Source organism: Anopheles darlingi, chromosome 2 (genome assembly GCF_943734745.1).
Source record: "Anopheles darlingi chromosome 2, idAnoDarlMG_H_01, whole genome shotgun sequence".
In the NCBI taxonomy this organism is placed as follows: Eukaryota; Metazoa; Arthropoda; class Insecta; order Diptera; family Culicidae; genus Anopheles; species Anopheles darlingi.
The window spans coordinates 69,997,555-70,023,150 of record NC_064874.1 but is presented as its reverse complement, the minus strand read 5'-3'; the positions used below and the strand labels follow the sequence as shown (position 1 = coordinate 70,023,150).

The 25,596-nt window shown below is 48.7% G+C and overlaps 1 protein-coding gene across 1 annotated transcript in view; it reads left to right on the top strand.

Annotated features, from left to right (window-relative positions):
• Nucleotides 1-13,869: 13,869 nt before the first annotated feature.
• Nucleotides 13,870-25,596, top strand: part of LOC125959494 (pneumococcal serine-rich repeat protein) — a 41,242-nt gene continuing 29,515 nt past the window's right edge. The window contains exon 1 of the mRNA XM_049692318.1: nucleotides 13,870-13,913. The gene's annotated coding sequence lies outside the window, so the exon portion shown is untranslated. The remainder of the gene's footprint in view (nucleotides 13,914-25,596) is intronic.

The window sequence follows — 25,596 nt, the reverse complement described above, 5'->3', positions numbered from 1 at the left end:
CTAAGGTGAGAGGTCGTTGCTGGCTTTACGAGCTAATAACTTCCGTTTATTTACCCAACAAAAAACCATTCGTCCCGTGCGATGATGACCCCCGAAATTGGGAGGGCCTGTGGGACTCCCTAAAGCCGTCAGGCTTTGGCAACGAGGACACAACGCGATGATTGTTCGATCAGAGTGTTCAACTTGTTCTGGATGCTCCTCCACCTTCGTCTAGTGAACAACTTTAACCGGCGCGAGAGGAAGGGGAAAAAAACGTGTCAAACGCTTGTCTTACGAATTCGGCATGTTGTCTGACTTATTAGATTTGTTAACCTTGACGTGGCCCCGATCGTTTCGTGTCGAGACCGGTCGACCTTCACCTTCGAACGCACGCACGCACGCACGTTGTAGACGCAGCACGAAATGAAACCAATGATAATGATCGGTGAGCATCGCTCCCGTCTAGGTCTCGATCTCGAGGGGATTCCATTCCGATGACGTGACTACATTTTTATTCGCTCATTTAGGTCTTCCGGATCGCACCGAACCAACCGGACTCAGCATGATAGCGACGATGATGCCAAAGATAGCATCGTCCTAGAGGCGTCTTCTCTTTTTGCTATCTCTTTCTCTTTCACACACACTCACTTTCACTCGACATTTCGAGTGACGAAGGTCCGATACGATTAGGATCATCGGCATCTGCAAGGGCGACCAACAACCAATTTGGTGGACGAATTTCAATTTGCCACTCTTCGGGGTGTGGGGACGAAAATCGGAGGGAATCTATCGAAGGAAGGGCGAACGAAGACGCTATTGGGCGCTTCACAGACACACACAATCACACAGCGCTCGACATGCTCTCGAGAGACCTCGGTTCCTTGGATGGTGGAGGACAGTGTGCCCAGGGGTGCCGTACTAATGGAGGAACATTATTTTGCTGATGTTCGCTCGGTTTTCCATCGGTTTCCGTTTTGTTTTTTTGGTTTCCGGTGTAGAAATAGCTCGAGAGAATAGAAAGTGGAGGGCCTGGTGGAGTGGACTTCTTTTCGATAGCGCTCTTGTCCCTATTGTGTCTCTTTTATTAGCTGATACAACATCATTGCTAATATTTTTTTTTAAACATGGGAAGCATAAAACTGTTGTAAAGAGTATTTTCGTTCAGCTGATAATTTTAGGGACATCCTTTAGTATATATTGTAAATGGCTATGTTGTTCGGATAATCTATAATTCGATTTGTGCAACTCTGGAGGCAATATTATTTCTACCTTAATCCGAATGCATCGCCAAACACCTCGGTTTAGTGAATTTGAAGTGAATCGCACCTCACCTAAACCGTTATTGTGTTACGCTGATGTTATTGTGACTAAACTCCATCATTATTCTTGCAGACTGACCTCCCCGGGTCCTCTAATACACTCCAACTCGCTCCCCTCCAGCACATGCCAGCAGCGGTCAGCAGAATCGTGTATTTCTAACGCCTCATGTTTACAGTAGCAGCACCGTTGATGCTTCGAGTCCGGTTGAAATTTATGGACCACAATTAATGACATTCACACCGCGACCGTCAGTAGGTCGACGGGACGGGACTACTCCATTCGACCGACAACGTGGTAGGTCGGAGTCGCGCGAGATCGATTGATTGGTGTTGTTGGAGGGGGGAAAATTAGAAAACTATTGACGACCACCAGCACCGTTCCCCATGGGGCCAGAGGCCTTTCGTTGTTTGTGTGCCTGGTTTGTAGGGGGCTGGAAAGTTTCGACAGCTGGCTAGCTGGCTGGTTTCCACGAAACCCGTACACCAGACGGCCGGTACCGTGATGGTGGGATGATAGATTGTTTCGTCGATGATGATTGAAAGCAGAACTGAGTTGAAATACGAATACTGGATACAGGGGTATTGGGTCTGCGGGAGGGTGAAGGGAGTTGACTGGAGGTTCGGAGCAAACTTTAGAACCTGCGGCGTGCCATGATGAGGCACATTACGGGATGTGGGATGCTGTTGTTACGCCTTTGATGATTCAAAGGCCCGGCACCCGGCCAGGGGGCGCTAATCGCAATTTCATGCCGCGCGCGAATGCCAGTTGGTCAGTCGTTCCGGCAGCTGTGGTGCGTACACAATGGGCCAATGTCCCTTTTCCCCTCCCCGAAAGTCCGTTTTCGTTTACGACGAGGTTTTCCATTGACCTAAATTACGCCGCCATTCCCGGAGGAATTGCTGGTAACTGGTTTGGCTGCAGCGAGGTGATCCGAAAACGGAATGACGGTTTAATGCTTATCAATTAGCATTCATTCCACGGTGCGCATTCCATCGGAGCGGTACGCATCGCTTTTTGTAGTCACCAGTAATCCGGTTCGCCCCAAATGCGATTTCAAACACTTGCAAAATGCGATCCGATTGATGATGGTGCCGGCGAATAATTTGCAAAACAACGATTTATTGGAAAATTACTAGCAGGAGAGAGTGAGAGAAAGAGGTAGAGGCTTGAAGGGTCTGAATAATTATTGCGTTGTTGTTTCTGTAAAGTGCAGCATCATTTCTGGTACCAGCTGTTTCTCATCTGAACTGATTTGTTTAAGATTGATGCATAGACAATCGTTTCATTGAATACAGCTAAACGCAGCAGACGTTCTATCAATCGATTAGGAACGAGTGAGGTTTATGCTAAACATATAACGAAGACTTGAATATGAATAGCTAATAACCAAATTAGAATTATCCCTTATGTAAGCGCATATAATAAATTAATAAATTGTATGAAGAAGGTATTGTATCATAGACTGATCTTAATAAGGATCTAATCCGTTGAAGTTTATTGTGTTCTATATCAACTGCTAAAATCTGTGCTAAAAATATTCTTTTCAACACCATTTTCAACGCATTTTGCGACACAATTATTATTATCTTTAGTACTTTATATTGAACAAGTTTTCTCACTACTTCTCAGCAAGCAGCTACTAGTTTATGACTAATAGAAGCTGAATTTAAGTACATAATTTCTTAACAACTTTAATCGATAAAATAGTTATTGGACGAAAATTATGGCCACGGAAGCAAAGACATTTAAATTTTTACATAATTTTATACACACTGCCGCATGCGAAGAGGAGAACTGATTGAAGGATATGATAGACGTCGTAAAATTATTCTACTTAAGAAGTCAGGAGGCAAACTAAAGAACTCAAAAAGGTTCTGAAAATACACAGAACCCAACCAAAAAAAACCGCCAACAATGATCACCATCGATCAATCGCTCAACTCCTAACAAGAAGCGACGTTGTAGCTGTCCGACCAAGGCAAAGTAAAACCACGGAATCTACCGATCGATCAACAATCGCTCCTCCACCGTTCAACGCGCATTATCTGAGATGCCACGGAGCGCCGCTAAAAAAAATCGCCCGAGTAAAATCGAGTGAAAAGAGTTAACAAAAGAAACAAAAAAAAGTAAAAATCAAAAAATGATGATCCAATTCACCGCTCCTACCTTCCACCGCCATTCGCCATCGAATTCGCGTGCACAATGCGCTCATCCCCATCTGGCCGTGGCTGGGGGCACTCCCAGCCCAGCTCCCCAGTTCGACCCCAGCCCTCGGTGCTAACCATTCGATGATACGTTTGGAGCGTGAGGTTCGTGGCCAGCGCAGCAGCAGACAGCACATACTAAAGGCATTCCCCGGACAACAGTAGAGAGAGAGAGAGAGAGAGAGAGAGAGAGAGAGAGACCAAGAGCAAGAGAGAGATAGAGTAAAATATGATCTGTCAAAACAAATGCTATTTTTAGTCGAGATTTATTTTTCCCGCTCGGTAGTTTATCTCGGCAAAGATTGAACAACCACCACCGGCTGCATCATCATCGGCGTCATCAACAAATGGCTACCACGGCCGCTACCACCACCTCCCGGCATCGATCGGATCGACGGTGTCTTCGCTTGATTCCGCCATACGGTGCAACGTCATCCGTTAGCCAGGGGGTTCGTCCGTGCACCACCACCATCATGATGCCACTCTCCTTCCTGACAATAGAAACCCACAAGGACAGGGAAGCGAGGTGGTGATGTGGTATCCGAAAGGTACCGTGAAACGACTGCTGGCGAAGCGCATCATCCGTTCCGATCCGTTCCGTTGCCATTCTTCGGTGTCATTGACATCCCACTCACCACCAGATGCAGTGTCCCGGGTTCACGCTTCAAACTCCTTTCACGTTCCGCCGTTCGCGTGACAGCATAAGTGATGCACTCGGTTTCTGCTCGCTCCCTCCCTGCCGCCCGTCTGGCTGGCTGGCAGATCGCAGATCAAATGATGCTGGTGTGGTGTTGGTACCACCACCACCACCAGCAACCGTGTCGAGTCGATCCCGGTGAGCCCTGTTAGAGACGAGCAGCTTGCTCGCTGCTCCATTCGAACGTGAATCGCATATTTTCCTTCCAAAATCACGGGGAACAGGGAACACGCTCTAACACCGCCCAAACCGGCGCTAATGGTTCCCTCGGGGGGACGTCTACTGGAAAAATGGTGCAAGGGGCAAAACCGGGACCCAAAAGTATCAGTCTTCTGTTGGGGTATGGTACCAGACACTTCCATCACCCCCTGGAAGGACCTCAAACCTACGAAACCTTCTACCAGCTACATCCCAGGAGAGGTGTCAGATGGATGAGATTTGTACCGAGATTTCAATTCACTTCCAATTGTTGGTCTGCCTTCTATAGTGCCTTCTACAATTTCGAACACACACATGCGAGAACAATGACCGTAGCGTAACGAACACCTTCATTCTCGCACCGAAGGGAGACCCTAAATGTGTCAGATTTCGATCACTGCTACGCATCGCTGCCCGGGGCTGTTGCGTTGACCTCCAGCGAAAAGTCAACCTCCGAACGAACCGTTGCCAGCAACGGTTGCGATTGCGAGACACACGACGCTACGCGGCGCTATAGACCAGAATGGAGTCCAAAAATCAATAGAAACTTTTCCACATTACACGCCCAATTACCGCTAGCGACATGATACGCAGTTCACTCCGTTCCGTTGGTTTCGTCGATGGTTTCTGGACAAGTTTTCCCTTCCTTTTCACGGTTGGAACACCTTCCCCCTCCGACGGTGTGTGTGTGTGTGTCTCAAATGTCGTTTCGGTTCGATGAAATTGGTTCGATGGATGGTCATGTACTAGAACTACCCAGTTTTGATGCTGGGAACGACGGGAATGTGAATTTCATCCCGGGGCGCTACTCCACTCCAGGGAGTCCTCTATTGCAAAACAACTTCTTCTTCGAAAACATCTCCTTTTACGAACTAACTTCAAATGTGTAGCGCAAAGTCCCAGCCGATGAGCTGGAGGGGTTTTTAATCCTTTTTACGATCGGGACCGGGACACGAGCGAGCTGTCCGGGGGGCCGTACATTTACCCATATTCCAGGGCGACAACCCATTTCGCATCACGGGCATCATATATCATGCATGTCGTTTCCGATCAAACAAATCGCCTCCGGCCCCGCACACACACACTCACGCATACACGCACACACATGAGAAGGTTCTGCACCACCTGGCCAACCATTCCCGGGCATCGAGCGGGGAGGAGGACATCATGAATCCGGAGTGCCGGAGCGAAGGAAGAAAAAAACGGCGAGCGAGAAAAGAAACAAACAAAACGAGCGGCACAAAAAAGTGAGGTTATAAATATTCGAGAATCCGTCTCCCGGACGTCATATCTCTTTCCGTGCCCTGCCGGCACCCCAATTCGGTTGGTGAACTTGATGTTGGTGGCCGCCAGTCGGTCGGTCGGTCGGTCGTTCGGTCGGTGATGTGAATGAAGAGATGAGGACCAAACCATGATGGCGCCGATGGTCCTAGTGGATGGTAACTGGAGTGAAATGGGAATGGGATGATGCCTCCCATTTGCCTTCCTAGAGGTCCGTAAAATGACACCCGTCCATCTGGGACCAATAGACGGCCAGTGTATATGGCCTTTTTTTTTTGGGAGCCTGTTTTGGGCTGATGGGAAACTGAAAGCGTGAATGGGTTGGAAATGATTTGCCTCTCCCCCTCCCCCGACCGGGCCGCCACAAACCATCCGTTACCGAGCCATGGCGACTTAAATTTCGATGACATTCCCCGAGTGTCTGTCTGTGTGTGGCTGTGCGAAGTTGTTTTTGTTTGTGTGCGAGGCCCTTACGGAGAACTCTTGCTCGGAGAGAAATGGCAGCAAAAAAATGGCGTCGAATAAAACCATCGGAACCGCCAGGAGTCTCGAAGTGTAAACAGTATTTATTGACAGCTCGGAGGTACTTCCCAGCAGCAGCAACCACCTTCCTCCTCCGCTTCCACCCAACGAGTTGAAGTGGCCTAAGGGGATGGGGCGGGCGATGGCCGAAGCATTTCTTTATGATCTTTATGGGTTTTTGCGGATGGCGTAGGTGATGGTAAGCATCGCTCTAATGTTCATTTGGGCGATGAGAAGCCACAAAAAAACACCACCAACCGTAAGATAAACATCAAGGAAGAGACTTTTGGTTGGTTGCCGGGAGAGTGAGAACAGCATAAGTAGCCATTCCGTGTCGAACGGCAACTGACAGCGAAGCAACCGTAGATGAAAACAAAATATGTCCAACAGCCAATGGTCGCCGTGCAGCTGTCGCTGTTGCTGGTGTTGGTGGTGATGATGGTGGAATGTGAATTTTATATTTTCTCAATGTGTTATGATTCGTTTCTGAGAATGGAAACGACAGAGGGTCTCGTGATTGAAGATGATTAGCGAGCGAGCGAGCGAGCGGAGCTGGCATTGGAACTGCTTAAACCCCCACGTCCCATCCACGCGTAAATATTTATCAAAATGTCGGGGAATACGGGGAATTTAATGCTTTGCTTTCAAGCTTGCCAAACAAATGTGAATTAGCTTGAGGGCCTTGGGGGGGAAACAGGGCTCTCGGCTTCTGTTCGACGAAAACTCGGCTCGACATTACCAAGAAATTGAATAATTTATTCATAATCCCAAATCTCTAGGGAGTCAATGATTCATCTGCTCTGCTCATCAAACGAGCCCATGCTTAAAGCACAGACATTTAAAGACGTTAGCTGGTGGTTGCTGTGTCAAATACGTGCTCTCAACTGGGCCACAGATTTAGTGTGTGTTCAGGACTTTTCAAACATCACGAAAACCATCCTGACGAGCACCGTTTGCTGGAATAATTGGGACAAGGATAACTTGCAAGGCGCAATGTATCGTCTGCATCCGGGTCGTTCAGTAAAACCAGTGGAAGCCATCACCGTACGATGGATGAGGCTTTCCAGGAATGGACAGTATTCCACTCAACCGCAGGACAAACGTTCACCTAAACGTTAGCTAATGAGCAGCTGGCAGATGAGCGTGCTGTCCGCTGTCTGCAGCATGTCGCTGTCATTGCAATCGCTTCAAAAGTTCATGCTTATGCTGCTGAAATGTAGTACCAAACCTTGCTTTAGAAGCAAAAAAAATGAATAAAATATAGAGTATCCATAAAAGGCGATGCATTAAAACGGTTTCAAATTCGCCCAAATCTCTTGTCTGCAGCACACATTTCACTTACCCGAAAAAGTTCGACCATTAAGCGAAAAGTCTCTAAAAGTCACGTCCTATTTGGCAAACTCCCACTCCCACTATCCATCCCTATCGTCGCTCTAACCAAACACTGTTCAGCCAACTCTGCCAGACTATAACCTAACGCTGACCAAGCTTTCGGTGAATCTGTTTTTCTTTCCAATTGTCTGACCACCACCACTAGCAGAAGGTTCTAATCCCTCTGCCAGGGCTGCGACCAATGATCAAGCAAGTCAAGCGTGTGGACAGACGGACGCGCTTCGTTAGTTTGTGGACGGTCCAGCTATGGTCCATCCTCGGTGCCACTAACACTGACACCGGTTCCTGGCGCCAGGCATTAGGAATTTCGCCCAGCAGCAGCAGCAGCAGCCGGTACGGAACGAAGTCAGAAGGCAGAATATGTTTTCGAACATAATAATCGTCCACTCGTGCTCATGCTCATTGTCATCCTCATTGATTGTGGGCAGTGGCATCGTACACACTCTAGAGTCGTCCAAAAGTTGCGGTTTCGGATACTTTAGACCAATGATTTGAGGGGGCGATGCATGAGTAATCCGACGTGCAGGACATCCAGAAGTACGGAGTAATCTTTGGATTGCACAATAATGTGTGTCCTTTCGAGCTGAAAAGTGGCCAGAAATCAATTACAAATCCATTTCAATTCCACTGCATAAGCTACTAGAGATCTTCTATTTGGCGTCAGATTCTAGAACTGGTTGCTGCCGGTGCCATCGAGGAGATAATATCCGGTTAAAGGCTTCCGTAACTTCCATTCTGTTCCATTGTACGCTTGCTTCGGTTGCTGTCCCTCCTTTAGTGGAGCTAATTTGGCTTAAATTTCAACTCCAGATAGCGATGTCAAGGGTTTCTCCGCGATTAGCGACATCATTAGTACCGCACCGACCACCCACTACTGCTCCGGATGCTGTAGTCGCCGCTTTCGCACGGGACTAGATTTACGAGCGCGAATATTAACTCCTTCGCTAGACGCCTAGACCGCCGGCCCGGGTTCCCGGGGTTGTGGGTTTTTAATGTGCAGACCCGGATCTTAATCTGCAGTTTATACAAACCCGTCAGCACGCCATTGAATCGTCGCGTTTCTTTCGTTCCATGCTGTCCTTCGGTATGACCGTGAAGGTGTGGAGGGCACGAGTGGCGACGAGATTTATGCTGCGCCATTTGTCGTTTTTCAATTTGCCACCATTTCAATTTGGCTTAGCTCGTGGTCGTATCGGGCAAAAATGAGTTCCGGTCCTCGCGTGACCTTCACTGCACGCCGGGAGCATAGTTCTCCACGGAACGCGACGCGTAGCGACGCTTCCGATCTGTGGCGGAAGCGTCGAGCTCCGGCAACCTTCGCGAGACGCCGCGCGAGTTTCCAAGAAGAAGAAGCTCTCGAAAAGACCAGCCTCCCGGCCACTAGAACATGAGACGAGACCTTTCTCTGATCGCGCATCCGCCCCCTCAAACCTGCCCTGCCCTGCGCTCGGTAGTCACATTCTCATCTATCAGCACGTCCCGGGACGTAGCGTAAAGAGCGAAAGGTGGGAGGTGGAGGACGCTTGTAAGGGCCCTTTTCTGCCAGAGAGCGAACCCGAGCGTTCGCGCCCGCCACTGAAGGTCGTAAAAAATCGTATGTTTCAGTTAGTTAAACTTTATGGCTACGCCGGGAGTGAATATTAAAGTTAATGGTGCTCGGTTTTGTTTACAAGAAGTTCCCGCAGTTGCCCAGGGCCACCAAGGGGAGGAAGTGGGCCGAGGGAATGGGATGGGATGAGATGCCACCTCCCTCCCCCCCCGGTTCCCTGTATTCGCCGCAGCGATTTGTTTGCGCGGTTTCGGGAAGTCTTCGGGGGGTTTCGCATCGCACGGTGTGCACGCTGCTTGGATTCGGGGAAGAAGGATTTGCGGAGCGGGGAAGGACTCGCGATGAGCGGAGAGTGATGTGAAGAGGGGCTCACCTTGAGGGAAAAGCCATTTTCTCGAGAACTCGCACGCACGCAAGAATCTCAAGAGTTTCGTGGCACTTCTTGGTGCTTGTCACTGGCGTCGGGCGCCGAATCACTCCTGGCTGTCAATATTAATTTTTTCGGCATTCCGGGACCGCGGCGTAAATTGAAAAAGTGGCAAAAGCAAATGAGATAAATGCTTTAAAGTGTAATCGCACGGTCGTGGGACAATGTGAGTGATTTTTTTTTGTCGTTGGAAACGAGCGTTGAGATCATCATAAATTGATTAAAGTCGATGGGTTTATTATCTCGAATGCCACGTTTGATGTGCGTTTTTTCTTGCACTTTCCAACAAAGAGTAGTGAGTTCGTACATTAGGAACATGAGGAATGCCCTCAGGAATAGTGTGTGTGTGGTACTCTCAGGCGCTAAATCATTAACAACTTTACGTTATAAACTGTCATAATAAAGCTGAAATAAAGTTACCAGCATTCGTATAGGCTTTTAATCTTTGGTCGTTGTTGATATGTGTTTGAGAATTGCAAAACAATGTTACTAACGTGGCAGCGCATTGTAATCAAAGTTTCGCAACTTGCCAAGAGTTTCTTTAATGTAAAATTTACTACTACCTAAAAACCCAAATCTAAAGCGACTGTATTTCGCAGAGACGTTTGTACAAACCATTTTATATATTCGTTACTGCAAAACACGTTTCTTGCAAATTAAAGACGGACCTTAACTAAGCACCAAAGAGGTTGCGAAAATACGCAAATTTTCTCTTTAACTAAAGTAGGTCTCAATGTCTTTGTTTCAATGATGTTAATCATATTGAGGATTGCTTATTGATGAAATAGTATTTAGAGTGCCTGAAAATCCTGTGATCCTAAATTTAAAGCCATAATGCTATCCTTGTGATACTATTTAGCAAAATTATAATGCATCCTTTGAACTAGGAGTTGACAATAGGTTTCTCGTTAATCATTTGTCCTCGTCCATTAAAAGTAACTCCTATTAAATCAATGAGCATTTCGGCTAGCAATTATATTCCATCGATCGTTCCGGTCACTTACCATCATCATAGACCGTGTCCAATCGATGTGCAATCACCCAGAACACCACAATTATCGCATTCCTTCTCCCTTTCTTACCAAATACCTTTCCAATCCACTCTGCTGTTTAGGTAGCTACTCCAATCCAAAAGGAAAGAAGAAATTCTTCGCGATCGGACCTCGGTATTCCAACGAACAGTAGTCGCCATGTTGTTGAGTTGCTCGCTACAAGTGTGCTCTCCTCCCCCCCCCCCCCCCCCGTCCACCAGGAACGCACGAATAATGGTGCGGTAAATTTGTTGTCGCGAAGCAATATCAACCAATTATTGTGAATCATTCCGACCGGTTCGGCCACCACCGCGGCCGACCATTTTGTTTGCTCACGGCTCAGTTCGGTTCTTCGGTTCGGTCAACAGCAGGTACCAGCAGGTACCAGGTAGCGTCGTCTCGTTGCTGGATCAACAGAAAGCCGGCCGAAGCCTCGTGGGTGGCTCATTGGCTCGCTGCTTGGCGCGCCGGCCGCGGATTATGGTTTTGCTGCGCCAACTTTATGCCCGCTGGCAGTCAGCGTCAGGCGTTCGGTGTGGTAGCCAGCTCCTTAAATCAAACGTGCCTTCCACCTACCCCCGCCGGTCTCCTTCGCTCGAAGTCAAAGTGCTGGAGCTACCGATCCGCAAACATCCTGTTGCGCCCCATGTTCGCTAGGAAAATGGATGAGACAAAGTTGGTAAATTGTATATTATAAATTTCCCACCGCTCGAGCCAGGAGGGGGGGCTGGTACCCGGTGGAAGGGTATGCTGGGGTGAGGTGGTTAAAATTAAATTTACTTTGAGGTTATTGATTTTCTGGCATTTAATTAATTGCTCACTCAGCGGTCGTCGTGCCCGTTCGCCGCCGCCATTGGTGCGATACCGAGACCAACAACACCAGCAAGGTGTGCAACCCTGTTGGTTGCTCCTGGTTACTCCGTACACTACGGAGGTATTGTGCTGCTTTGGTGAAGCTTCCAGCGCCCTTCTCGATTGCCAGCTTAGTTGTAGTAGCCCGTGCCCGTGCCCGTGTATGTGTGTGTGTGTACGGGGGGGTAACGGGGGGAGCAGCGAGATTGTTTTTCCTTTGGCTGACATCGCCATCGCCAAGGTTGCTTGGTGCTTGATTTTCCGCTCCGCTCCGCTCAGCCTCAGCCTGGTTGGTCCGGTATCTGCCTGGACCTGGAGCAATGTAACCCAAGAAATGTAATTAATAACATCGCCAATAACAACCCCTAACGTTTCCCTTAGCGCCTACCTCTACCTTAGTGGTAGAGGTGGAGTGTTGATCCAACCGACCTTCGGGGTCGATCAGGAGGTCAATGAGTTCGAGTTTTCGGTTTTCGGCTTTTTGTGCGCTCCGTTGATCCCATTCCCAAGATGGAAGGTTGTGTCTTCTCTTCGCGTAACCCCAAAAGGTGCGTGTTTGTAACGGGACAACACACACACCAACGTGGTACGTCACTACCGCTTGGCACACGGGTCTTGAGGTGTCTGGTCTAGGGGGAGGGGCTTTCCCCCTTTCCCGCCCATCCCGGTGAACCGTTTGATGTGGGTAAAAGTCGTTAAATAAACTGTCATTTTCCTCCGAGCGGGATGAGCATGTCGTAGAAGTAGAAGTAGGTTTGGGAAGGGAGGGGGCGATGGCTGCTACAACATACCACGGCATCACTGACAACAACAATAACAACAACAAAGAGGGAACGAAGCAATGACCGACGAGATTAATCGATTTTGAGCTGTGATTATGAGCTATCTGCCCTCAAGTGGTACTCTTACAATTTTGGGGGGGAGTTGTGTACGTGTGTTTGTGTGTATGTGTCAGACTAAGGACAAACTTCTTTTATCGATGTACCGTATCCCGATACACAGACGCACACACACACATATACCGGTACACAATATGATCCACAGTTTCTTCGTTTTCCCTCCGGAGAACGGGGTCCCATTTTCTGTTGAACCCCGTCGGGAAGCTATATCCGAGGTAAATGGGTGCTCGATGAGTCCTTTGGGAGTGGGTGAATATGTTGCTTTGCGGTCTTCGTTTCTTTTTTTGTGTAAAACATTCTGACTGACATTCGGGGACTGGAACTATTTCCTAATTCCTCTAATGCGCCATCGGCAAATCAACTTTTAGGCACCCGGTCGGTCATTGTACTTGGCCCCATTCGGACCCAGATGGTTCATAAAACTAAGGGGATTCATATTTCATCCCTTATTTTAATTCTCAAAAGAGACCTACTTCCGATGATCACTGTGAAGGTGTGGGAACATTCAACCCCCGGCGGTGATGATGGTCCTTTATTGATTTTCCCTTTTTCAAACACAAAGACACAAAGCAAAGACTAAAATCGTGGAAAAATGGGTCCCCAACTCGAGGGTACGCACTAGTCCACGAGCAACGGCCGCCGGTTGGAGTACGGAGAATGATGGCCAATCGTTGCGTCGACCCCTCTCCACCTCCAACCCCACACTCTCTAATGCCGGTCGTTGAAATCAGACCCACGGTTCGTGTCGTTTTGTCATGGCCAAGGGCAGCTCGCGGGGTCGATAAGAGTGTCAAGAGGCGAGAGAGAGAGAGAGAGAGAGAGAGAGAGAGAGAAAGAAAAAGAGAGAGAGCGAAAGTGTATTTGGTCAAATGTGTTTACTCGCCGGCGGTCCCGGGAACGCCGACCCCGACCGCGCGTCTTGGCAAATAGTTTCTCCCCCCTCCCCCCCGGGGGGGGTCGTCTTCCATTTCCCGCACCACTTTTCCACTTGATCCAGTGCCCTGGGTGGTAAAGGCGGACTGGTTATCAGATGGAAAAACAATGAGGAACATAAGAACATGGTCGGGCGGTGGTTCTCGCCACCACCACGGAAACCTGTGCTATACGAGTCGATGTGTGTGTGTGTGTGCTCCTTCGAGGGAGACAGGAGTGAGAGACAGGAGGGTTGGCTTTGACCGTGAAAGTGTGTAACCTTTTTGAGTGATATTAATGGGTTTACTTAGCCATTTCGTACCAGGCCACTGGCCCGGACCACCCGACAGAAAGAAAGGATCCGGAGTTTTGCGGAACAGTCACGTGAGAAGCGTCACATTTTAGGGATGGGGGTATGAGAATGAGGATCAAGATCAGCAGAGGGAGGGGCGAAGCAGGTGTTTAGGATAGATTACCTTGAGCAATCTAATCAACTTTGACCTCCCGCTCACTCACATTCCCTGCCCCCACCCCTTGTTTCCTCTCACGCCTATCGTCTGCTGCTCGTTAATGTTGATTCAACGTTCGCTCTCATCTCGTTCGCAGGTATGCTCCCGGAGGAATAAACCCATTGCAAGGACTCTAAGAAGGTAAGGCCCTGGCCCTGGCCCTGGCTCGGATGTATTTATTGTGGCCAGATAGAGAGAGAAAAAAACAGAAACACACAAAACAAATTCCCTCTGCTCCGGCTCGGGGGTGTTGAGGATGTAACGCTCCGAGCTGCCAGCGAGCCTTCCATACAATATTAATTGGTTTCAAACGTAATTTACGCTTCATTTAATAAATTACACTTACTGTGGTAATCGAATTGACGCCGCTCGTTGCTCGTTGCTTTATTCGTTCGCTTCGTAAACCCGTTCCCTCTCATGGGAGCATCACTTTGAATTAAGAAGTTTGTCCCAGCAAATGGCAACCAATGGGCAAACATTACCGGCGCCATTTCAAACCCGGTGAGCCGCCCCAAGTGCCATCGTTAAGCCGTCTGTGAGCTGCCACGTGTTGAAAGCCCCCCCAAAGCCCGTCCCCACCCCCCGGCCCCGGCCTTTCCGGTAAATAGCACTTCCATCTCAAACGACATAATTAACAATCCGCTTCAAATGGCACTTCGCGAAGGAGATTTCGCGTGAAACGTGAAACCCTGCCGACGGGAGTATGTTGGTGTGGCCGCCGGCGGCCAGCTCCTAGCTCACTGGCCACACTCCAGTTCCAGCGATCCGGCGATCCGGCGCTGGAAATGAAACCAGCTGGCTTTGTTGTTGAACTGTAAAGCTTCGGCTTCTGCACTTTGTACCAGTGAGTGTTACACACACACGGGCGCGTGGTCTGGAATGGCGTGTGACGTTAAATTGTACGTGCATAAACACGATATGAACGCGTGCGCGTGTTTCATGAGGCGTGCAGGCACAATTGGCTGCCGGCCTTCGACTCGCAATCAGATCCGAGAGCCCCAATTGCGCTTATTACGTTTACGCTCCGTATGCCGCGTTCGGGTTGCCTGCGCGTTTGCAGCAAACGACCATTAGACGGAGCTTTATGATCCGTTTATTGATGCTGATACGGTTCTGTGTATATATCCGCCGGTCCGGTCACGCCAGCGGTGCCCCTTTGCGGTCCTACCGACGTCCCCAGGCAAAGGACCACCACCATGGTGACAGAGCACTCTGGTTGCTGCTTCTGACTACCACTACTACTTATCCAATGGAGAGATCTTTCGGGATTTAGGTCAACGTCTGACGCAAAAAAGGTTCTCCTCGATTTCAGCTGCGATGTCCTTGCCATGGACATGGTGGGTGGCTTTATGGGGAAGAAAGGAAACCTTGTCCTCGCAGACGGACGCACAGATGCACAGATGATAATGGAACATTCATTAGTGCCATACTGCGTTCTTATTAAAATCTCGTGTCGAAGAAAGAAGAAGCGAGGAGACGCTGCTTTTACACAATAAAAACGGGAACGATATTGATATTCACTGTTGGTGCGGCCCCTCTATCGAATCCCTAGAGATTGTGCGACTTTTCCTTTCCCTATGTCCTTCATCGTAAGTATCTTTGTCGTTCGAGTCTTACAGGGAAAAAATTAATAATAAATCATCATTCAAATAGCGCATCAATTTCTACAGAAATGAGTTTTGTTATTATTCATAACGCACCATCGGTCCAACGAATCGATATTTACCCTACAGGAAGGACATAGTCGTAACTGAAGGATTCAATATGGCTGTACATTGTCACGGAAGGATACACAAAGGGATTCTTTGAGGTATTTTCCTTGTCCAAGAAGTCCTTCGGCCAGCACGAAATGCAGATGATGTCATCGCCAAAGACGTGTCCTTACAGGAACGCAAATATTGAACTTAAATTTACAACCCCCTCCCCCAGTTCCAACCCCTCCGGCTGTCTCAGCGCAGGCACCACACAAACACCACTGACTGACAAATCCGTGCCACCCTTCCTGACCAGGTACCTTGGCGAAGTCATATTCTTTGTGATAGTAGCGTGTACCACCATGGTCATAGTCCGCCGGATTGCACCGGATACAGCCATCACAAGCCTTGGCCGTACCGGATACACGGAACAAACACAAGGACCCGTGCGCTTCACTCTCACGCGCTCAGGCAAAATGGTTTGCAGCCGGGTAACCGAGGGAAACCGGAAATAGATAACAAACAATAAAATTGTCAAATGCAATTTACACAAAAGATTTCCTCCGCCGTAGCGCACCGAGTGACAACCTGTGCAGGGGGGGGAGGCACCAGAATGGCGGCAAAATGAGGACGAGTAGCGCACAAAGGACGAGTTCTCTATTCGGTGAGAAACATGTGGGTACAATACTACTGTTCACTACACTACGGCGACTGCCTGGCGACTACTGCTTTCCGAACAAACAATCCAAGTAGCAGTGGAAGCAGCAGCCCAGGGTACCGGCGCCGAAAACCGGAAACCGATCCTCTCCGTACCCATTTCCGTCCAATCTTTTGCCCATTCGCCAATTCCATGAGCCATCCAGCTTCCCCCCGGGGGGCTGCTGCATTGAATCGGCATTTCTTGGGTCAATGGAAAGGGGCCACACAGAGAAGGGGAGAGAGAGAGAGAGACACACACACACAAGGAGTGAGAGAGACAGGTGCCGACACAATAAAAGAATGTAGCGAAGGACCTTGAGCCTTGAGCAGCCCAAGTCTCGGTCTCGGTGCTGGCTCTTGTTGTTTTTTTTTGTCCTGAGTGCAGCTACTCCCCGACCGACAAACAGCGAAAACCTTTTATGAGGTTAACCGCCCTTCATGTCGCCCCCCCCCCCTTCCGTGTGCTACCGAAATACACGCCGCGATACACGGAACGGAATTGGCTCCGTTACTTCCCATGTCGTTCGTATCCGTACCGCTAACCCTAATGATATGGTGTGAATGAGGGTCCGGGAGTCGAGTGCCGCTGCTGCCGCTGCTACTGCTAAAGTACTTCAAGCTCAGCTCGATACCATCATCCTGGTCGGATGTGCTCCGGGTCTGGATAGCGACGCCACCCAAGAGAATATCTGTTGACTTCTCTGTCGGATACGGCGCCCGGCCAATGAAGACACGGTTAATCAGCCGGTACCGTAGACGTAGACATGCCCGGCGTCCGGGGGAAGGGATAAAGCATTAACACATACGGACTGCTCGCCGCCTGTTCGGGTGGTCAATAGGAGCATGTTACAGACATCCAAACGGAGCACAGTGAGAGAAGCCAAATGCTCATTCGCTTGAAATGTGCCGTACCAGACCAGACCGAGTGTTTTTGTGTTTGTGCCTTCGCGTTAATGACAGCTAATGGCGCCGATGTGCTTTTTCTGGTTTCTAATGAATGACATTAAACTTCAATTGAAACTCGGCGCCCGAAGGTGTTTTCTTGCATTCCCTGGATCGATTCTACTCCCGACCGTACGCCATTGGGGCGGAAAAGGGAACGCGAAAAAGAGTGAGAGAGAGAACGGGACTCTGAGGGTCACATTTGATGGTCCTTTTGTCCTCCATCGCCGATCGATGGCTGGTGACGGCAGAGCACAGGCAGTGAAGGTCCACGGCGGAGTTGGAAGGAATAAATAGTTCCAGCGGGACCGGGACCATTTTGTGGTTCTGTTGTTCGTGGTTCATGGAATTGATTTTGGATTTTGCAGAACCGAGTGAACCCAGGGGGTGTTAGAGGGTTCCCTTTTTTTCGCGTTCATCATGCCATGCCTCACTCCGGGAGAGGAATTTAGTGTAACGCATTCCAGAGTATTCCATTCCACCGAACGCCACGTACCATAGCCCGGGGTGCCGTGGAAATGAAATTATTTTTTATCACCTCAACCACGGCCGCCGCCCTCAACCACTCCCCCCGGAGGGCAGGGGCAAGGGGGTGCGAACATTTGCCAAACCGACCAAACTACCCCACGGATTGGCGTACGATCGTGTTTCCAAATAATATTATTAAATTCAAGATCGTAAAGTATAGAACGACACGCATACACGCATACAAACACATCGCAAGGCAAGATGGCGATGGCGACGTATTCCCCGATTCGACATAAGCCACGCGTACCAGAGCGAGCATAATGCAGCGCCTACTTGCCTGTGGAATGCTGGCTAGGGAAACAGAACAGAGGGCACAAAATTACGATTCTGCTCGACGCAGGCGGCGGTGGCGGCAGAATAAATAATCATCTTGGTTTGGACGAGAATCGGCGACTAGAAACCGTGTGCTGTGGAGGGGCGCCTCGATGGTGAATGTTCCGACCGGAAGCGCTCCTCACTTCCACCCCTAATGAACTTAACAAACTTCGTGGACGACTTATTTATTGCATTTTAGACGCCCAATGTCATGCCCGTTGATGGTGCTGAATGGCTCAATGGCGGTGTTCGCGCCGCTGGTCTGGTGTTAAGCTGATTGACACGAGAACACTCCGATCGTTTCCCAGGGCTGTTCACCAATGCCGAATGTTACTGATCGACGAACCGGCCACGGGAAGTAAGGGCTTTCGAGGAGGAAAGAGGTTGATTGATTTCGCGCCCCCCAATTTTTCATCCCCCACCCTTTGCAATGCATCGAACCGTAAAGCAGTTTGAAGGGCTGCTCTTATTTGGCGCTCCGTTACTTATGTCCTTCAATTAGTTTGTTTTAAATCGACAATCGACGAAGGATGAAACTGGGGGTTAAGCTGTTGTCGGGGAGATCAGTTCTTCCGGTTGAATGCAATCAGGTCTTCAGTTGGATATTTCATACCTCGGTTAATCAAAAGTATTACAAATTAGTTACTAGATACTTTGTGGAGACCTATCAGACGAATGGGTATCGAAATGATTTTCTACGAATATGAAAATTCTGCAAATATCTCAAATCTAGAAGCTTTAGAATCCTGCTTGGGTAAATATTGCATTCTTAAAATCTTTCTAAATTCAGTGCACAATGGACAGAAATCCTCAATCCATTTTTACTGCGATGAAGCACATTTATCGATTACGGCTATGTGGAGTGCGCAAACATTTCAGATGCTTTCGAGATGATTTGCCATCCTTCATTTTATTACACGTTTCATTTGTTTTACTCATCAAACGACACTTAGACTGTAGCCGATCGATAGTAGACACAGACTGCTCGGCGTCCGATTGATGATGCTTCTTTTATGTTCATTTTGTTGCAGTGCAGATTATCTTCAAAGTCCCCAAACGCTCACATAATCATCATAACCATCATATAACCTTATAGGATCACAGCAGCATAAACTATTGCGAAGCTCAGTGTGCAATGCCTCTCTTCAAGGTTACTTTTTTATTAGTCTTGGGGGCTGCTGCTGTTGTAGCGATATGCAATACAGATAAAGACTATCTCATAAAAGTACCAGAAGCATTTGAACATAGATAATTTAAAGAAAGACGCTGATAGAGTGATCAAATTTGATCAGTTTATAAATTCGATTTCAATTTCTGCAATAAATTGTTGATTATGTGTTTATGTTTTATTTGTGAAAATTACACGAAAGCTGATGCAATTGAAATTCATGAACAACCTAAGACATGATTTTGATGAGAGTACAACACCTTGGTAACCCACTTTACATATTGTAATTCCGTACATCTTATTCTGGCTTGCAGTAGCCATACGACTTCCAACGCTACCAGACGCTTCAAGAAATGTTATTCCAAAAAGGAAAAACCCCATCACTGCGCCGCAAAACCGCCTGTCGTTTAACGAATCATGGCGCAGTCAACCTGCCGGTTTTCTAATTAAAATAACCAAATTTCATGCCAGTACCGTGCAGAGCTTGACAGCATTTGCCGCAGCAACGCACCGCAAAATCCACGGGCGAACGCAAAACACCTCATTTTATGCTATTGTATGCACCGTAAACCTTTCGCTTTCTCGTACTTCGCCGGATGAGCTCTAGAGGCTCCATGAAAACGTTCTCCCTTCCAACTCCCTCCCTTACCAACTAACATTAAACATTCCTTTGCATCCGTTTATTACGAAAACCGTACTTTGCGTAAGACCGCCCGCGAGGACGATCCGAGGTTGTGCTTCACAAGGGTAACATCGTGGCACTGGCACCGTGATTAAGTTACGTCCCAGACCGCCAATCTAATTAATCCGACACAATTCACTCTCATCAACTGCGCTGCGACGATCTTTATTCTTTCCATGCGAGCCCGAAGAAGAGTTGTCCCAGCCTTACGATGTGCATCAGCCTCCACGGGTCCCGGATATGATGCAGCAAACATTGATGCTCTAAATCTCAACCCCGACACCGACGAATATGAACTCCTCAACAGCACTACGTCAACTGACGCGAACTACCTGGTCCTGGTCTTTTAAAACGACTCCCAACGACTCCTAACGACACGAACTGCTTCTGTTGAAAAACGGAATGAAGAAGTTTTCACAAGCCACCCGTTGACGACAATAGACGGTCACAATGGCAGGAGGTAAAGCGAACAAGGGACCACCACAGCCACGGCATAAGCGGTTTCTTATGTGGCTTTATTCGATTGTTAGACCACCGCAGGCATCGTCCTCGTGTGCGTTTCGGTCCCGAGTTGTCACAGCTCAAGTTAGTAGACCTCTCCCTCTCTCTCTCCATCCACCATCGACCCTCCCTATCAAACCACACGATAATGGCTCACCATGGTTTTAATAGAATTAAGAAGTTGGCCTTGAGTACACCTTTCCATGATACGTGGCTCGGAGCTGCAACTACCTGTCTAGCTCCCTCGAGAGACTACCGAGAGGACACCTTGCTATCCTCGAGCGTCATCGACACATATGCAGCGAGCGATCGCTCGCTCGCTCGTCGCATCGTGACTCATGCTGCATGATGAATTATCTCGGTATACCGAGTCCCCAAACCTGGTATCAACCTACACGAAAAGGTGCACACAAGCACCAGATGACAACATAATCAAACCAAAACTCGTGGCTCGTTTGTGGCACCACCGGCTGACGAGGCCGGTAAGTGTCCCCGGGACGCGGGACGTGGTTTCACTCGTTTGTTCGCTCGTTCGCTCGTTCGACTAATCGGTGTATCAAACGTATCAAACCCCGGGCACCACTAGAGCATCCCCGACCTGAGCATCGAATCGGATCACCCTCATCAGATGAAACAATATTGATTCGTCGTCGGCACCACCACCGGAAGCCAATGACAAAATGCTTCCGCTGAGAGGGGGCGCAGGATTTTTGGGTTGTATGCCGCGTACCGCGTGGTGCACCCCGTCCCGTCCTGTCCGTCGGAAGGCGCCGACGATGATCCGCATGTGAATGATTGGACAATCTGTCACCACCGGTAGGCGCTGAGCCTTTAAGTCACCTCCAAGACTTGGTTTGCAAATGCGACGGCCAACCGTTCGAATCGAGAAGCCAAAGTTGGCGGTCCTCGAATGAATGAATTTGTTTTCATTCCCAATCATCTACACCTGGACCGTGGACCATCAATCCAGATCCAGGTATCTAGAGGATGGTGCTAGCGTCTAGACCTTCTATAGGCCTCTAGTATCCTTCCATTATCGATAGTCCGTTTTCCGGAGCTTCACGCAATCTGCTCTGCACAATCTGTCCATAGCAGCAGATAAGGTCGAAGGAGAGAATCGGACGAAGAGCCTTCCCAAAAACCAGCTTGGCCCATAAGCCACCGTCCCACCACAAATCTAGCAGCGGAAGTGACAAAGCGCGTGCTGCACGTGCTAATCCGTGATGGTGGTGTGCGTGCAGTGGTGCCCGAACACGTCCCATAATACATAGCCATGAATGCCGAGCCTACAAACCAGGGCGTATGAGGCCCTTGTTGGCGTTGGCCGAGATTGGTCTACCATAACCTACCTTTCGCTCAGCAATGAGGATGAGCCCGAGGGCGATATGTGCCGTGCCTGTTGTTATGCTTTCATTCTTCATCCCACGTCGTCGTCGCCGTCGCCATCGTCGTCGTCGTCGTCGTCGTCGACGCGGAACAAGTGTAACAAATTGGAAACACAAAACTTGCCAACTCGTGCGCGTAACAAAGCAAGCGCAGCAGCCGCAGCACCACCACCAGTAGCAGGAGCAGCAGCACCCTCCGTTCATTCCGCTTCCGGCGAAGCGGTTCTTTTCTTCTGATTCTGCTCCTGCTGCTCAGTTCGCGTTTCGGTTCCGGGAAGAGAGGGAAGTTCGAAATCAGAAATCATGCTACCCGGCGGGGAGGGGGGGGGGGGGTCGGAGCCCCACGGTGATGCTGGGACTGCTAACAATCATCATCATAACCGTGTGCGTTCGTGGATTATATTGTGTTTTAGGAATTATGTGCTCAGCCGTGCAAAAGGTTCTGCGTTGCGGATTGGTCTTTGGGTTGGGTGCGAGGGGCTTACCGCGCTGGTAGCCAGCCATTCCATTCCCTGCAGCTGGTCCAGGTGAGCGAGAATGAAAGAGGATCCCTTGCCCAGTGGGAGTGGGTTTTCGTTGGTGATATGCTACGTTGGTGTATGCTTGCGGCGCAGGAAACAGTCCGGGATAATGGGCAACGTACGAATGGACGGTTTTCTGTTCGCATTTTCCTCCAGTTGAGTTGCGTAACCTTGGCAGAGGAGGAACGGTACGCCAAGCCTGCTAACTGTAGAGGTTGTTCTGAATAGATAGAAGCAGCACACAAATGCTGATTGCATGTTATAGTGGAAATGCATAAAGTTCTAGAGGAAATGTAGAATGGTTCGATCTGAAATAATACATCTGAAATAGTCCCTTTGCAGATCTTGCATTTGATTAATGTTCTAATTTAACTGCTAACTCTCGAACCCCTAAACATATTTAACACCTCTTTTTGCCGTCATATGTGATGGTCTTCACGAAAACATCATGTTCAGTACGAATACGACTCAAACAAAAACAACACATCCTTTCAGGTAGGAAAGGTAGAAACCGTTCTGCCGTCCTTCAGGACGACGAAACGTCAGGTTCGCTGATGGCCTTTCATGCAACCAACCGCCATCATCCGGGCTACATATCCGGGATTTTCACTTTTTGTTGAACATTTGTCCGCTGCCTGACGCTGGTGTGCACGGAGTGGCGGAGTGTGGCGTTTTCCACAGACCGCAAACTGTTTTTTCAGCGCGGTTCTTCGCACATTCCATTACCAACTTTCAACCGGCAAAGGGGTGGAATTGTTTGCGTCACAATCAAAACACACGAGAGCGAGGGAACGACCTGACCCCGGGCCGCGAAACCAACGACAATGGCCAAATGAAAAGATACGACAAAGGGGCAAAGATTCGAAAAGACCGCTCCCGAGGGGGAGGAGGGAGTCTGCAGTCTGGTGGTTGGCGGTGGCCGGGCAAATACTTTCGGTTTCGGGTCGGTCGGACCCACGGTCGTGACGGGTTGGCACACCAAACCCACCACCCCGCGTGTCACACGCGGATAAATGTCAGCTGCTTGTTAGTGGAGGAATTAGTTCACCCTCCGTTCTCGAATTACACTTGGAAGCTTTTCGACCATAATGCCGGGTTGATATGAGTGGAATAGAAGGTTCTTGCTATGTGTCACAGGGCAGGCAGGGAGGGGTAGAGGGTGTGGGTTTAAATTTCTCTCCCTTCTTCACCTCATTAGGAGCAAGGTTAAGAGCTGCTTGTTGATTCTGTGCTCGCATTATCGTTATTATTTTCTTTCAGGACATGTGATACGCCACATATTTCAGTTTGAAGGTTGATTGTTTGAATTGCAAATTGAATGTAATTCTAGATTTTTTTCAAAACACTGAAAAGCCAATTGAGATGTATAATATCTCAATCGATAACATAATGGCATATAAGCGTCTAAAAAAAAACCGAAGATTTCTATTTTTTACAAAACTACTTCTCCATAAATCGTGAAGTAACAAAGAACATCAGCAAAATAAAAAAAAGTAACTAAGCAAACAATTTCGAAAAGTATTAGTATCCTACCTAACTTGAGCATTTCATAAATATTCCAATTAATTTCAGTCGTTGTTTTCTTTTGTTGCTTCGACTGTAGACAGCGACAGCATTAAATCGTTTTCAACTAAAAGACTAAGAATCTTCAACTTTGGCAGAAATCGTTCTATTTCTGACTATATTCTACTTCTGGTCACCAACATAAGAACGATGGCACGTGTCTGCCAGTTTCTCAGACGCGACTACCTTAAAACTTCCTCGAACCTGCCAATAAAAGTCGAAAATCATAGGTCCAAAAGCTGAAATCCATTATTTTCTACTTCGCAAAACAAAACATAATACCATCAGAAATCATGGCTTCCAGCCATCCTTCCTTGCCAGTCCCGAGAACGATGGTACACTTGCCCAGCCATATCGGAGCTCCAGGGAGAGGAAAAAGCAAACGAGAAAAAAGCGGTTCCCAAATCACTTCAACGCAGATCAAATTCCGACGAAGTAGAAGATTTCTGCCTCCGGTGGCGGCGTCTCCCCGGCCGGCACCGTAAAGCCTCTTAATGTTATGAGCTTAAAAACCGCCAGGCTTAAAACCCAGGAAAAAAAATCCCCAAAAATCAATGACGAAGTGAAAGTGCGTGCGGAAACGAGGCAATGGCATCACGGAGGCATCGCAGGAATCGACCACGGGACTCGGATCACGGTTTTGGTTGCTTTAATTTTTTTTTGTTCTTCTTTTCGATTCCGTCTATCCCTGTGTTTGCACCGACCCCGTCACCGCACCTGCTGCCGCCAAATGGCCAGACGTAAATGGATAAACAGTGATTGCACCGGAAACGGGAGCCGAGCGTTCGAGTGCGGCACGGAGCGCATCCCGTCAAATGTCAATATTTGACTACGGGCGTGCCAATATTGATCGATTTGTTTACCAGCGTGCAGTGTGAACTGTGTTTACAGCAGGAGCCGGGAGCCGCTAACCGAAGGCGCCAGCCACTCGGCCAGCTAGGCCAGGCCCAGATGGAAGATCGAAGACGACGAAAGCGCCGGATCATGTTACGTTACGGCCGGGAGGGAGGAGGGAAGTAAAACCACCAAGATGAAGTCGACATCCTCACGACTAGACATCCTAGAGCCAGCCAACAAGAGCCGCTCCCCGCCGGCTCATCATTATCTCATTAATACCAATGTACTCGATATCGTGTCGCATCGGGGTTGGGGGGGAGCTAAGGACCGTGATTAGGCGGCACACATCATCAGTGAGCAGCGGATTTGATGAAGAAATAATGTTTCTGCTGCGGTAATTGGTGGTAATTGACCCATTTTTGCACAGATTGCGATGCAACCATTGGATTATTTATTATTTGCTTCCTCTTTTTTTCGTTTCTTTCAATCATGATGGATTCATTTCATTGATTTAAAACACAAAATGAAGGCACATTGGAGTGCAACGTTGCGAGCGCTGCAAAGCCATGCTTCCATCACCAACCAGCGAGTATCAATGCCACCGACCGGTCGAGGCCTTAAGAGCTTCAGTGCACTTTTCTAAATTAAAGTGGCCAGCACGACCGTGCGGCACTCGTGAACCGTGTCATGAAACAGGCCCCGTGATTACTGTCTGACTGTCTGGTGCGAGATAGTGGCAGCCCTAATCCCACCCTGTGGACTATATGGACCGTAGCTTTGCGGTGCAGCAGAAATGATGTCAACGAAGATGTCGCTCTGCAGTACGACTAGCAACCAACCAGCGGCCAGCTATGATGCCACCAAGCACCGAGTGACGTCAGTGGCGACCAGTTTCATCGCAGTAAGCAATGCTTCATCACTAAGGCCACTAAGGGAACCATTTTTTGGTTTGGAACGAGGTGCACTACTCCGGTGTACTGGATCCAGAA